General features: G+C 39.0%; 1 protein-coding gene across 4 annotated transcripts in view; it reads right to left on the reverse strand.

Moving 5' to 3' along the window:
• PHTF2 (putative homeodomain transcription factor 2) overlaps nt 1–11,767 on the reverse strand; it is a 71,557-nt gene that overhangs the window by 59,128 nt on the left and 662 nt on the right. The window contains exon 1 of one of the 4 annotated variants that reach the window (XM_069801737.1): nt 11,590–11,723. The exons of 2 other annotated variants lie outside the window; for them this stretch is intronic. The gene's annotated coding sequence lies outside the window, so the exon portion shown is untranslated. Of the gene's footprint in view, nt 1–4,168; nt 4,298–11,589; nt 11,724–11,767 lie in introns of those variants that run through there. One more of the 4 variants, XM_069801736.1, reaches the window with a different exon arrangement.

An 11,767-nucleotide genomic window follows, 5' to 3' on the forward strand; every position in this document is an offset into this window, starting at 1 on the left:
CCAACAGAGACTTTGATATAACTTGGCATATTACATAGACTGGTTACCCTTCTTTCTCACCCATACAAAGCTTAAAATAGGATTTCCTTTCTTGTCTGAAAACCTGTTTAAGTAAACTTAAATTTAAAATCATTCGCTACACTCAAAGAGACTTAAAACCTTTAGCGATATATAGCCTCCACACATAATATGGCCTACATTGTACAGTCACAGTGAAAGCAGTTCCACTGCTCATGGAGCTGCCGGTGTAGGAAGGATGCCATACAGATTTTGGTCACACTTGCACTCCTCCTTCCCCTCCTTTGTGAGCCCATCTGGGAGGATCTTTAACTCCTCCTCATTTATCTTAAACCAACATCCCCTCTCACATACAATATAACCCTGCTTCCTACCACCATAATTTCAGGATGAGAAAAAGGTTGGATTACAGGATGAGAAACTCATTATTGGCAGTAAAGCACTAACTGCTGAACCCACACAGAAATCTCTCCCTCAACACCTATGTTAACTTGATCTGTCTCTCTCTCCAAGACCAATGATTTTTCAGGAAACCAATGCTAACTTATGAATCCAAGACTTCCAACTGTGTCAACTATGGCTAAAATTGGACAAGCCATTTTAAAGGCAGCAATCTTTTTTTTGCAGTAGTTCTCCAACTCACTCAAAACCGCTTTGGCTTGAGAAACAATTATATCACAAAGCTAAAAACCAAATATAATGAAGTAGTTTTATTATTAATTTATTTGATTTCTATCAACAAACCTGTTAGTTAGGTTACCCATGGTTTTTGTATTTTTAAGAAACTCTCTACATTAAATCCTCTGTAGTCTATTTTGGTGGTGTTTAAAGCACATTTGCATACACATTTGCATATACCAATGCAAAGATGATGCTTACAAAAGTAAATATGACAAAATCATGGGATGGATGTCTCAAAAGACTTTAACAGAGTTTGGTATGCCAAGTAAAAATACTTCCACAAGGAAATATCACCTCCTTTCTTCAAAAGAGATACAACAATTTCTGAGACAGCACTGAAATGAAAGGTGAAAAGGTTCATTTAATTATTTCTGGACAGCGCTTCTGCTTGCAGGGGCTGGGATTTGTCTGTGGTTTGGGGGTTGGTTTTTTTTGAGACAGTACACTGAGTTTGACACACTTGGCCTGAAGCTAACTTATCTGGATGAGAATTGGATAGTAACAATTCCAATTGTTACTGCAGCCCCGGCTCTGACTCTGCATCTGCCCACAGCTCACTGAACACCTGGACAGGAGACTAAGTATTGCAACAATTTCAGAACTCTGCATATTCATTACAAGTTAATATGTTATTCAGCTGACAATTTGTATTGATATTGATCCTGAAGTCAGACTGTACAAGCTGGGCTCTAAGGCACATCAGTAGTACCAAATGGGTCAAGTGAACAAACAAAAACAGCTGATACACATCCACAAGCACAACAGAGCACTGCCTATTCTTCTGCCTTGTTCTCCCCCTATCTTCTCCAGATCTAGCCATTTGTTTCATGTTCTGTGTTGAGTACCTGCATCTGGGACAGGGACCAGCTTTTGCACTCAGTTGTACAATGTCCTGTGCAGAGTAACTACAGCAAAATTAACTCGTTGGACATTTAAGAGTAACACAAAAAATACTCCCAACTTCAGAGATTAGACAGAACATCCAAATATAAAAGCTTGATCACAACATCTCTGTGACATTCATCAGAGCCATTCATTGCATTTCCATCAAACCCACAGTTAATACTACTACTAACATGCAACATTTTTTGATCCAAACTTCGCTACTTCCTTAAAACTAAAAATAGATGACTACCTGGTTTTGGTGATCCCTATTCAGATGTGGCGTTTCATAGCTATTGCTTTTCCACTACACCTTGCAATCAAATGAGCAGTTTTTGAAAAGCCACAGAAATAGGTATTTAGATGTCTTCAGGTAGTTAAATGTTCATTCAAGCAGTGCAGTGCTTATTGTGTAACACAAGATTAGATACTACACTACAGATTTAAATAAATTCAAAGTAAGTATATTTTAAAAAATTTTACTCATATCCACAGGGTTTTGGCAAACCAAGTCAAACAAACACATACATTTCTAAACAACAGTCTACGGAAAATCTATTCTGAACTCTGACAGAAGTTCAGGATAAAACTGTGCTCCTCATAGTGACAAAGGCAGAAAAATTACAACTTTTGGAAGAATATTCAAGTCTAAGCAGTGTCAACTAGTGAAAGGACATAATTAAAAATACAACACAAGCAAGGAAGCATAGGCAAATAGTTGCTTCCCTTGCCTGTAAACACTGTGAATCACTAAGTATTTCAAGGAACCTGTCTCCTTTATAACAATCGTAACCTGAATGGCCAGGATACCATCCAGCTGTTGAGTCAAGACTTGAACGTCCTTCTCAACTCATTATGATCATGGAATGATGAAGTTGGCATGTTCACTAGACACCATTAGGAGTAAAATTGCAGAGCTGTGGCATTTGTCTCAAATACGTTTTTTAAAATACCATCAATTTTTATTACCTTCAGAAGAACAACTTCTTTCAGCAGCAAATTAAAGGTATTTTTTAAAAAGTTACTGCATAGAGCCATGAGAATAGTAGAACTTGATTTCAACTGCTTTCCACAATAGAACTGTTTTACCATTATGTTAGATCCTCCATATTACAGTTTCAGAGTCACAGGCATAATTTCACTAAGATTTCCTGGTATAAGAGAGAATGAATCAGAATAGTAAAGCCTACAGTTTAAACTACTGATTTTGTAGCAACATTTGTATCACACAAACTCACTCAAAAGTAAAATATTATACCTGCTGATGCACAGCTAGAAAATAACTTTAACGAGGAAAAAAACCCCTCACTTTTCAGGTTCAACATTAAAATAGAAGTTAACTTTATCATCAAATGGCTGACATTATTTGATACTTTAAGTTAATTTAAAATGAGCCAGATAAACAGCTTAGTCAAGCATCCACTGTTGACCGAAAAGCTGCTTCTGCCATGATGAAACAAGCCAACACAGGTATCAATGTAATGCAGATGCACCACTAAAACTCACCAGGAATCATCCTTGCTACACTCAAGTGCATGGGAGTTCTGCTACTGCCACCAAGAACAGGATTAAACCCTTGAAGCAGTGTTTCAAAAGACACATTCTTTTCATGTACATTACAAATAAACCATTAAACCTACACTTCCTTTTCTAAAGGAACATCAGATACTATATAATGTACTCAGTGTTTTGTTTAAGTACTTTATCTATGCATCGCTTTTCTCAAAACAGTATTTCTGAATTGCAAATTGTATACAAGCAAATGAGAAACTTGTCACTCCCAGGTTCACACCTTTCAGTGGAAGTTTTATCACATTCCTTTCAGCTAGCCTTAAAAAGGAAGGAAAAAAAAAAAAAAATCAGACACTGCTAACCTGAGGACCATATCCAGCAGCCAGCATGAGAAGTAGTCTTGCTGCCATGCCAGCCAAGGCCCCCCCAAGTTGTTGCCTTGAAATCCAAGGTCATGATAATTTGTAAATAAAAAGGAATTAACATACTCACTTTCCCAAAGGAACAGCATGATAGTTTGTAAATAAAAAGGAATTAACATGCTTGCCTTCCCCAAAGAACACCAACAACTCTGCTAAATTTGGATACCAGCATTCCTAAGACACTGTGCATGAAAAGAGAATTAATTTTCAAACTTTGTTCTTCACACTACCTCAAAAAAAAAAAAAAAAAAAACAAAATACCCCAAAACCAAAGAACAATCATGCCCAAACAACAGGTGAAAAAAAAATATTGAACATCCCTAGATACCTGTTTGGGGAGGGGTTTTTGTTTGTTTGAGGAGTTTATCAGGCCAACAACAACAACAAAATATGAATCAGACCCTATGCTGGCTGCTGTTTATCAAGCCCCGTTGATTATGAACACAGATGTACCAAATGTGATATATCATGACACATACAGACATTTGGCAGCATGTCCATACCTGCCTGGGTCTCCAAGTAAGATATCAGTTAGCGAAAAACAGATACTTTCTCAGGCCTCTGTATTTTGCCCACAAACCACGGTATCTGATCCCATTTCTGCCACTGCATATTTATTCTTCCTTATAAAGCTCACACCCTTTATCACTTACCATCCCAAGCAGGAAGCTCTCACAGTTAGAGCTGCAGCATAGAGCGTGCAGCGAGAATCAGTTTTCAAATTCTGGTGGGAAGCAGGCTCGACTTAACCATCTTCACTTCCACAATAAAAATGCCGATATCTGAAGGACAAACGCGCAAGGAAGTACCACAGAAAATAACTGTCTCCTGAGGAACACTTGTTTTGCTAGCGAATTGCATAATTGTCTGAAATAGTAGCAAAATGTTGAGTATCAGGATTTCTATGATTTATTTCAGGTTCTGGGAAAAGAACATTGTGTGCAGTTGTTGCAACCGCTGTAGCCATTTCTGGAATCTATGCCCTCAGCCTTAAGGTCTGTGCAAATTTCCTAATTTCGTTACATAACTGGTTTCTGTTCATGGCTCCATTGGAAGTGACATGACACAATTTCAGTTACCTTACTTGCAAAAACAGGGGGGAGGACTCTGTACTGAGAAGTCCAGGATTCTACACCTCTCAATTTACTCCTGAGCCTGCTGCAGTGTTTATTAATTAGCAGAAAACTCCTAATATTTAAACATATCCTACTGTTTAATGAAGTGGGAAAAATTCAAGCCCTTAAAGGGGACTATAGTCAAGTTAATTTTGTTTCTTATCTTCTGTAAGAGATATTAGTGACAAAATTCCCATTAATCCAAATACAGTAATTGCTGCCAGCATGCTAGATCTACAAGCCAAGACATTTCTGAAAATGCTGCACCTTTTTAAAAAAATAAAAATAAACCATAGTATATGGTCAATCTCAAGTTCTGCTCTTTTAATTCCTTTTTTTTTTTTTGTACTGAATACTACACACATACATATCCCATTAAACATATTTACAATCTTACAATGAGAAATCCCTGAAGTAATTCACGTATACATGTGCTCTTAGAACTGTAACAACTTTATTAAGGAACAGAATTTCTATAAATATTATGTTTTTCGTTTATATACACATTCTTCTTAAACACTCAAAAAAAACCAAAACCAACCCAAAATATAGCAGGCACCTTGAAATAAAATGCTATGCTCCTTTTCTCCTCCTTGCGATTCTAAACACAACAATAATTTCCTGGAACAATAAATCTTGCTCACTGAAAATACTGACTTGGTGTTTAGGAAGACATGTTTATCTGTCACCAGGCAATGCACAGCAGAGTTGTGGCTTCTCGATGAGTACAGTCAGGAAGCTGAAAACCACTCTGAAATGACCAAGTTTGCATCATGTTCTACAAATAGTTATCCAGCAAGTTTTTGAAGCAGCTGAGGCATGAAGCAGCTGAGCTGTCAGAAAGAGTTGCAGTCTCCTGTAACAGCCACTGTTCTGTAGGAACATAGTAGCAAATGATGAGCTTATATTTTTTAAAAAGTCTCTGGAGCGGTCCAGGCAAGGAATTGTAGGGTAACAAGCCTTGCATGTGTATCTGGCAAGCTCCTCAAAACTGTCATTAAAAATAGAACACCATTATACCTGAAAGACTATCTGATAGGGTCTAAGCAGCAGTTTCTGCAAAGGAAGATCATGTCTTAGCCTATCAGTATTTCTGAACATGTCAAACTAACTGATAAACAAGAGCAAGTGATAAAACATATGTGAACTTTCAAAGAGCCTTTGGAAGGATGTCAAAGACTTCTAAATAGACTGCTATTTGTGAAAAGCAAACATTGCCATGGATCAAAAAGCAGCCAGAAAATTGAACAAAATTCTGAGGTCAACATTCTTCATTGCAATAGGCTAATTGGATAATAGAGATTAATAGCAGCACCCAGTCTGAATAAAATAGTCTATTTATTGCTTGCTCAGGTGCCTAGAAGCTCCTTGGACCACACACAGCTGGTCTGCTAGCTCTTCCCATTCCGTGTCAGTCCAAGGCAAAGCGCACACAAATCCCTGTTCTCCTTCATGCAGAAGCATCCTAATCCAAAAACTAAACTCAAACTAAATCTTCCTAGTCTGCTTTCTTTATGTTTCACTAGCTTTCACGTACCTGACCACCCTGTAGTGACAGAGGTAGACGTTAAGGATCTTATTCAGTATGCACATGCCCTGGTGGCTAGCGCTTTCCAGAGGTTTGACATTAAAGCCACTCAGGATAAGAGCACCCAGAAATCACAACTTCCAACTTTCTGAGTACACTAACCATTAGACTTTTACAAGAAAGATGAACGCAGACACTCATCACACCACTGCTTCATCAGGTGCTGACAGCTAACATTAGCTTACAAATAAATAGAGATGCCCCACATTCCTGCTCATTCCCAGAGCTCTTAAGAGGGAACTCCGAGCAGAAGAAATCACTCACTAAGGATACATAAGGTCCACACAAAGCCAATGGAGAAGGTCAGGGTGGACCAGGAAGGCTTCACAAGTGTTTTAACCACTCTAAACCAGTCTTACCACAGTCCAACCTCCTCCTCAGTCACCAGCTTCCATCCCTCTTCTTACCAGCATTGGAGCCCATCACACAGGAGACAGCTTCAAGGATCTGACTACCATTACTAAATAAATGAGCGGTTTTCACCTGAATTAGCTCCACAGACCTATGGACTGCAGAGTAAGATGAGCACTAACGCCATTGCCAGTAGTGAGGCAGCTCTCACCGAAGGCAACTTGAACACTCTGGCTCTCTATCTGCAAGCCTTCAGAAGTACCATCAACAGAGTTAATCTGGACAATTAAGACTGTTTCCCCTCGCCTCCTCCCACTATTTAGACCAGTAGCCTAGAGTTTTTACAAAGTACTTCCTAAGTTAAGTCGTTAAATGGTGTGAACTGAGCCCTGCCCTAGTATTCCAAACCTCAAGCTTCTGTAAATAGGTCCAGCAGCGCTCACTATATTTATTTTTTATACACCAGAGAAGAAAAGAAAACCTGAAGTAGTAACATTTCCAGATGAAAATTAATCTTACAATAGCAAAGCTTAAGATGATGGATCAACTTTAACAATGAATAGGCAACATAAACAGAATTTAGTATCAATAATGCACATGATACCTATAAGAGGTGTGGCGGGGGAGTGAACTATGTACACCACACAAAGCTTTAAAATCAGGTATCTCAAATCTGGAAAGGAAATTTGGCAGCTCAGCGAGCCCTTCCATTCAATATCCTATAGTCAGAAGAGCATAGAGACACCTGAATAAAAGAGGAATAACAAGGAAAACACTGCAGCACAGCTCTGTTGATAGGTTGTGCAATCTGACCTGAAATGCATGTATGTTATTTGAAGAAGAATATTAAAATACTGAGGGAGGTGTTCTGAGAAAGGCTATGAATTATCAACCACTTGAAAGACTCTCCTGTTGAGACAGGCAAGTATGAACAGAAAAATAAAGAACTAAAAATTATATGAGACTTTAAGAAATACAGAGAAAATATAGTCAAGAAAACAACCGCTTCCAATAATACAGGGAACTTCATTCATTAACCAAGCTTAGAGGACAGCAAAGCCAAACTTTTAACAGAGAAATATTATCTTACAACACATAATTAGACTGTTAAACTCAGTACCATAGGAAGTCACTGAAGCCAAGAGTTCACTCAGATTCAAAAAGAAAGCAGCTATTTAAACACACAATAATAAGAAAACAATAAACACACAGCTGAGGGAATCTCAAGCTTTGTGACCCAGGATGCAATAAAATGTCCAACGAGTAGTTGGCCACACGAACTCTCTACCTAACCCAAACCCACAATGGCCAGCAGCAAATACCAAGGAAGGAGTATGAGCAACATGGCAAGCATAGAACAAACTGTCCCTTAAGACAGCTGAACATGAAGAGCATTTAGCTGCCAGGCTGGCATCTGCCAACCACCTAACCCCCAAAAGCATCTGGCGCTGGCCAACTTCCAAAATGCAAGGCTTGCATGACTTCATATTTGATGCTATATTGCTTTCATTTCTTCTCCCACTTTGCAGTTGTATTTTATTTTTTAAGAACAAGAACCACAAATGTATTTGCAAACAGAAGTTCAGTCCAATGCTTGGACTCATTCCAGGAAGCCATCCAGTCTCTCTGGAGCACGTCTACCAAGACCACCTCAACTGAACAAAGAATTAAATACTGAACACTACATGTCTCACAGAGTATTCCCAGCAGAAGTGAATTTGGAAAAAAAATACCCTTTACACATTTAAATTAAGAAACAAGAGAATAGCTCTATGAACTCTCTGATATCTTTCCCCCAATTAAAAAAAACCCACAAACATAAGCTGTATTTCCAAATGTCTTGACATCATAATGAGTATCTCTATATATGTATACATGTTTGCTCTAGCTTTGAAGCTGGCCCTGCTTTCAGAGGGGGCTGGACCATATAGATGACTTCCAGTGACCTCTTTCAACCTATTGGACCAGATAGATGACTTCCAGTGACCCCTTTCAACCTAAACTATTCTACGATTACATGTAGAGCATACCCAACCATTACACAGTAATATGTTATAGCCCTAATTACTATTAACTCTTTTTCCACCTATAGGCAATTTATTAAGCTCTTTGTATTCACCTTACAAATTTGAATATAATTTCTTCAAGTAGTTAACTGTTTCCTCTGTACCCAGCAAGAAGCACCTTTATGAATAACAGCACAGTAAACTCAAGGGAGAAAACATGCTATTTAAAGCTTTCAAAGCCTTTTATTTTTCACACCACTACATAGGTTAGGGTAAGTAGTGATCAACAGTCCTTGAACAGTGAGAAGGAGCAGTACCTCTGACAGAGGTATCCTAAAAGAGTTTTGTTTTGTTTCCTTCGTAAAACAAAAAAACATTACAGAAAAAACAGGCCTACCTTGTTGCGTGGGCAGGAGCAATTAAGTCTACCTGTTTTTACCAGCGTACCATGGCTCCCTATTGTCCTTCTCCACCTTACCCAACACTTTTTTCCTGCCCCCCACCCGTATTACCAACTGCCCCAACTATCTGGCTGGGCCAGCAGTAGTACGCACCACGATGGCTCAGAGCTTAGCACGTAGATTGGCCAGCAGTTGCTCTCTTTCTGCAGAAAGAAGGGACTCAATTATAACTGCTTTTCTTCAGGTAGGAATATTAATTTGGGTCACTACCCGTCAAAAGTTTTATAAAAATTTGTCACTGTGTAGGTACTTAACGTCTTTCAGTTGCCATTAAATTTGGTTTCGTCATCTGTCTGACTAAAGAAGTTACTCAAACAGAAGACGACGGACAAAGAAAGTAATTGCACAAGCTTTGTGTCCCTAGTAAGTCTAGTTAAAAATTCACATAAACTGTTCGGTGATGAATCCGTAGAGCATGCTGTTTATTATGAAAAGAACTTCCTCACAGACAAAAAAAACCAAAAAACAAACCAACCCTGTGACTGTCATCACTCTCACTCACAGGAGTCCTGAGAAAAGGAAAAAAAAAGATTTTATTTCTTTAACAAAATTTCTACTATAAACAAGTAGAAGATAAGATATTTAGAAAAAGCCTGGGAAGACAGTATAATGTAACTTTGGAGAACTGGGAAAGAAATTATGTCCACTGCTTTCCAGTGACCCCTGCCAGCTATGACAGGAACAGCATTGTTCAACTCCAAGAGCCGCTCCACCCTTCGCTGCCTGGTTAACCACCTCAAAGAAAGTTGACTGGAAGTCTTCTAACGCACCTATGCCTCCCTTCTAATACAACATCAATACCCTGTTTCCTATTTCAAAGCCTACATGATTTTGAGTTGTCCCAGAATTCACACCAATATTAGGCAGCTATGGATACAGCTGGGACCAACTTTTTGAGTCAAGCTGAGCTAACTCTGCTTTGGGAGAAATCCAGTACAACCAAAATACTTGAAATGCTCCATGGAGCTCCCAACAATTACTGACAATTTATTTGTATGTCACATTCCACGCAATACATGAGGAAAAAATTCTACTACAAGCACTGAATTAAACTAACTCGGTTTCCAAATTCTTTTTTCAGATGACTCAGGCTCGTGTTTTATCCTTTATAATATTTATATCCAGAATAAAAACATACATTGGCAGCAAAACATAGCAACAGAAAATTCAACTGCAAAACATTCCACTTCAAACAGGGATCAGGATCTTAAACACACCGCGTTCCAAGTACCACTCTCAACTTTCACCTTTAGAAGTGAAAATTGTTTGCAAACATTGTGAAGTAGAGCTCTGGGCGGGGCAGGGGGCACGAAGAAGTCAAAACTGACAGAATTATGATGTGCATACATACATCGGTTCATAAACACCTTACTGGAACAAAAATAAGACTTCCGAGAAAAGGATTGTACTTTCCAGGGAGTCACAAATAAAGAGGCAAATCAAAGAAGATCACCAAAACCTTCAGAGCTACAGAAATAGCCAAATACATACAGCTATTTATAGATTATTTATTATAGAGATTTATGCACAGAACACTTTTAGCCTCTAAGCCCAGGAAAACAAAAACATCTCATGCCAAGCACTAACGTATATAACAGAAATATATCCTTCTGCCACTTAGTGACCACTCTAAGTACAGCTAAAGATACCTGGATTCACTTACTAGGATTAACAGGTTATTTCGAGTGATGCACTTCTCCTTGATAAAACAGATACCACCATCTGTTTATAACAGCATCAACAGGAAGATATAAGCGGGCAAATTACTGACGACACACTGTATTTAGTCTCATTCCTATTAGAGAACTCATGTGTCAAAATTGTAAAACCAGCTGTATTTTCTGTAGGAATGTTTCATCGCAAAGATTTTCAGAACGTTAATTAAAGTACTTTCAACAAGTCAGGTTTTCCAATTAATTACTTTTTCCAGTTAATTATACAACGGATGGATAAGACACTGGCAAATTTGGAACAAAACGCAAGACTCGGCAGCATTGCTCTTCAAGTGACCAACAACAGGTAAAAGCAATAAAAGACAAAATACCAAGTGCAGAACTTGAGAATGTGGACTAAACCATCACTGAATCCGATACACCTGAGTCACATGCACTCGGGGAGTATGTACGAAAAACAAAAGTAAAAGCAGCAAACACCTGGATAGTTCTACTGCTGCATAATCATTCTCCCTCACTGCTCTCTCCTTTGTTTCCCACAGAAAAGACAGCAAATAGAACACCAGGGAAATGAAGATGACAGGATGAATTTTAACTCAGGGGAAGTAGCCTAACATTTAGATTCCCAAACTGAAAACCAAGGACAACGCATACGCTGTAGACTGGTTGTCACTGGATTAGGGTGGAAAGGGGGGAAAAAACGGGATGAGGAGTAAGAAAGCAAGTGCCAAAAGAAGAGGAAGGCATGTAAAACACAAGAATACAGAAGGAGACGAGGTCAGAGATGAAGGCGAGGATGCCGAAACGTAGGACCTTCAAAGGAAAGGAGAAAAAAAGTCACAGGCACTACAGCAGCTCAAGATGCCTTAAAGCAACTTACCATGGAGAAGGTGTATTACAGCACAAGTCAGACTTAACAAGCAGGAGGAGTAACGCGTACGCAAGCAGCCAGCAGCTGGAGCCTCGAACGCGCAACTGACCGCCCACCGCCCACCACAAACTTCGCCATGGGAGGCCAACCAGCCCGCAGGCTCGCCAGGACGGCGCGGCGCGGCCCC

Source organism: Haliaeetus albicilla, chromosome 14 (assembly GCF_947461875.1).
Source record: "Haliaeetus albicilla chromosome 14, bHalAlb1.1, whole genome shotgun sequence".
NCBI classification, from domain to species: Eukaryota; Metazoa; Chordata; class Aves; order Accipitriformes; family Accipitridae; genus Haliaeetus; species Haliaeetus albicilla.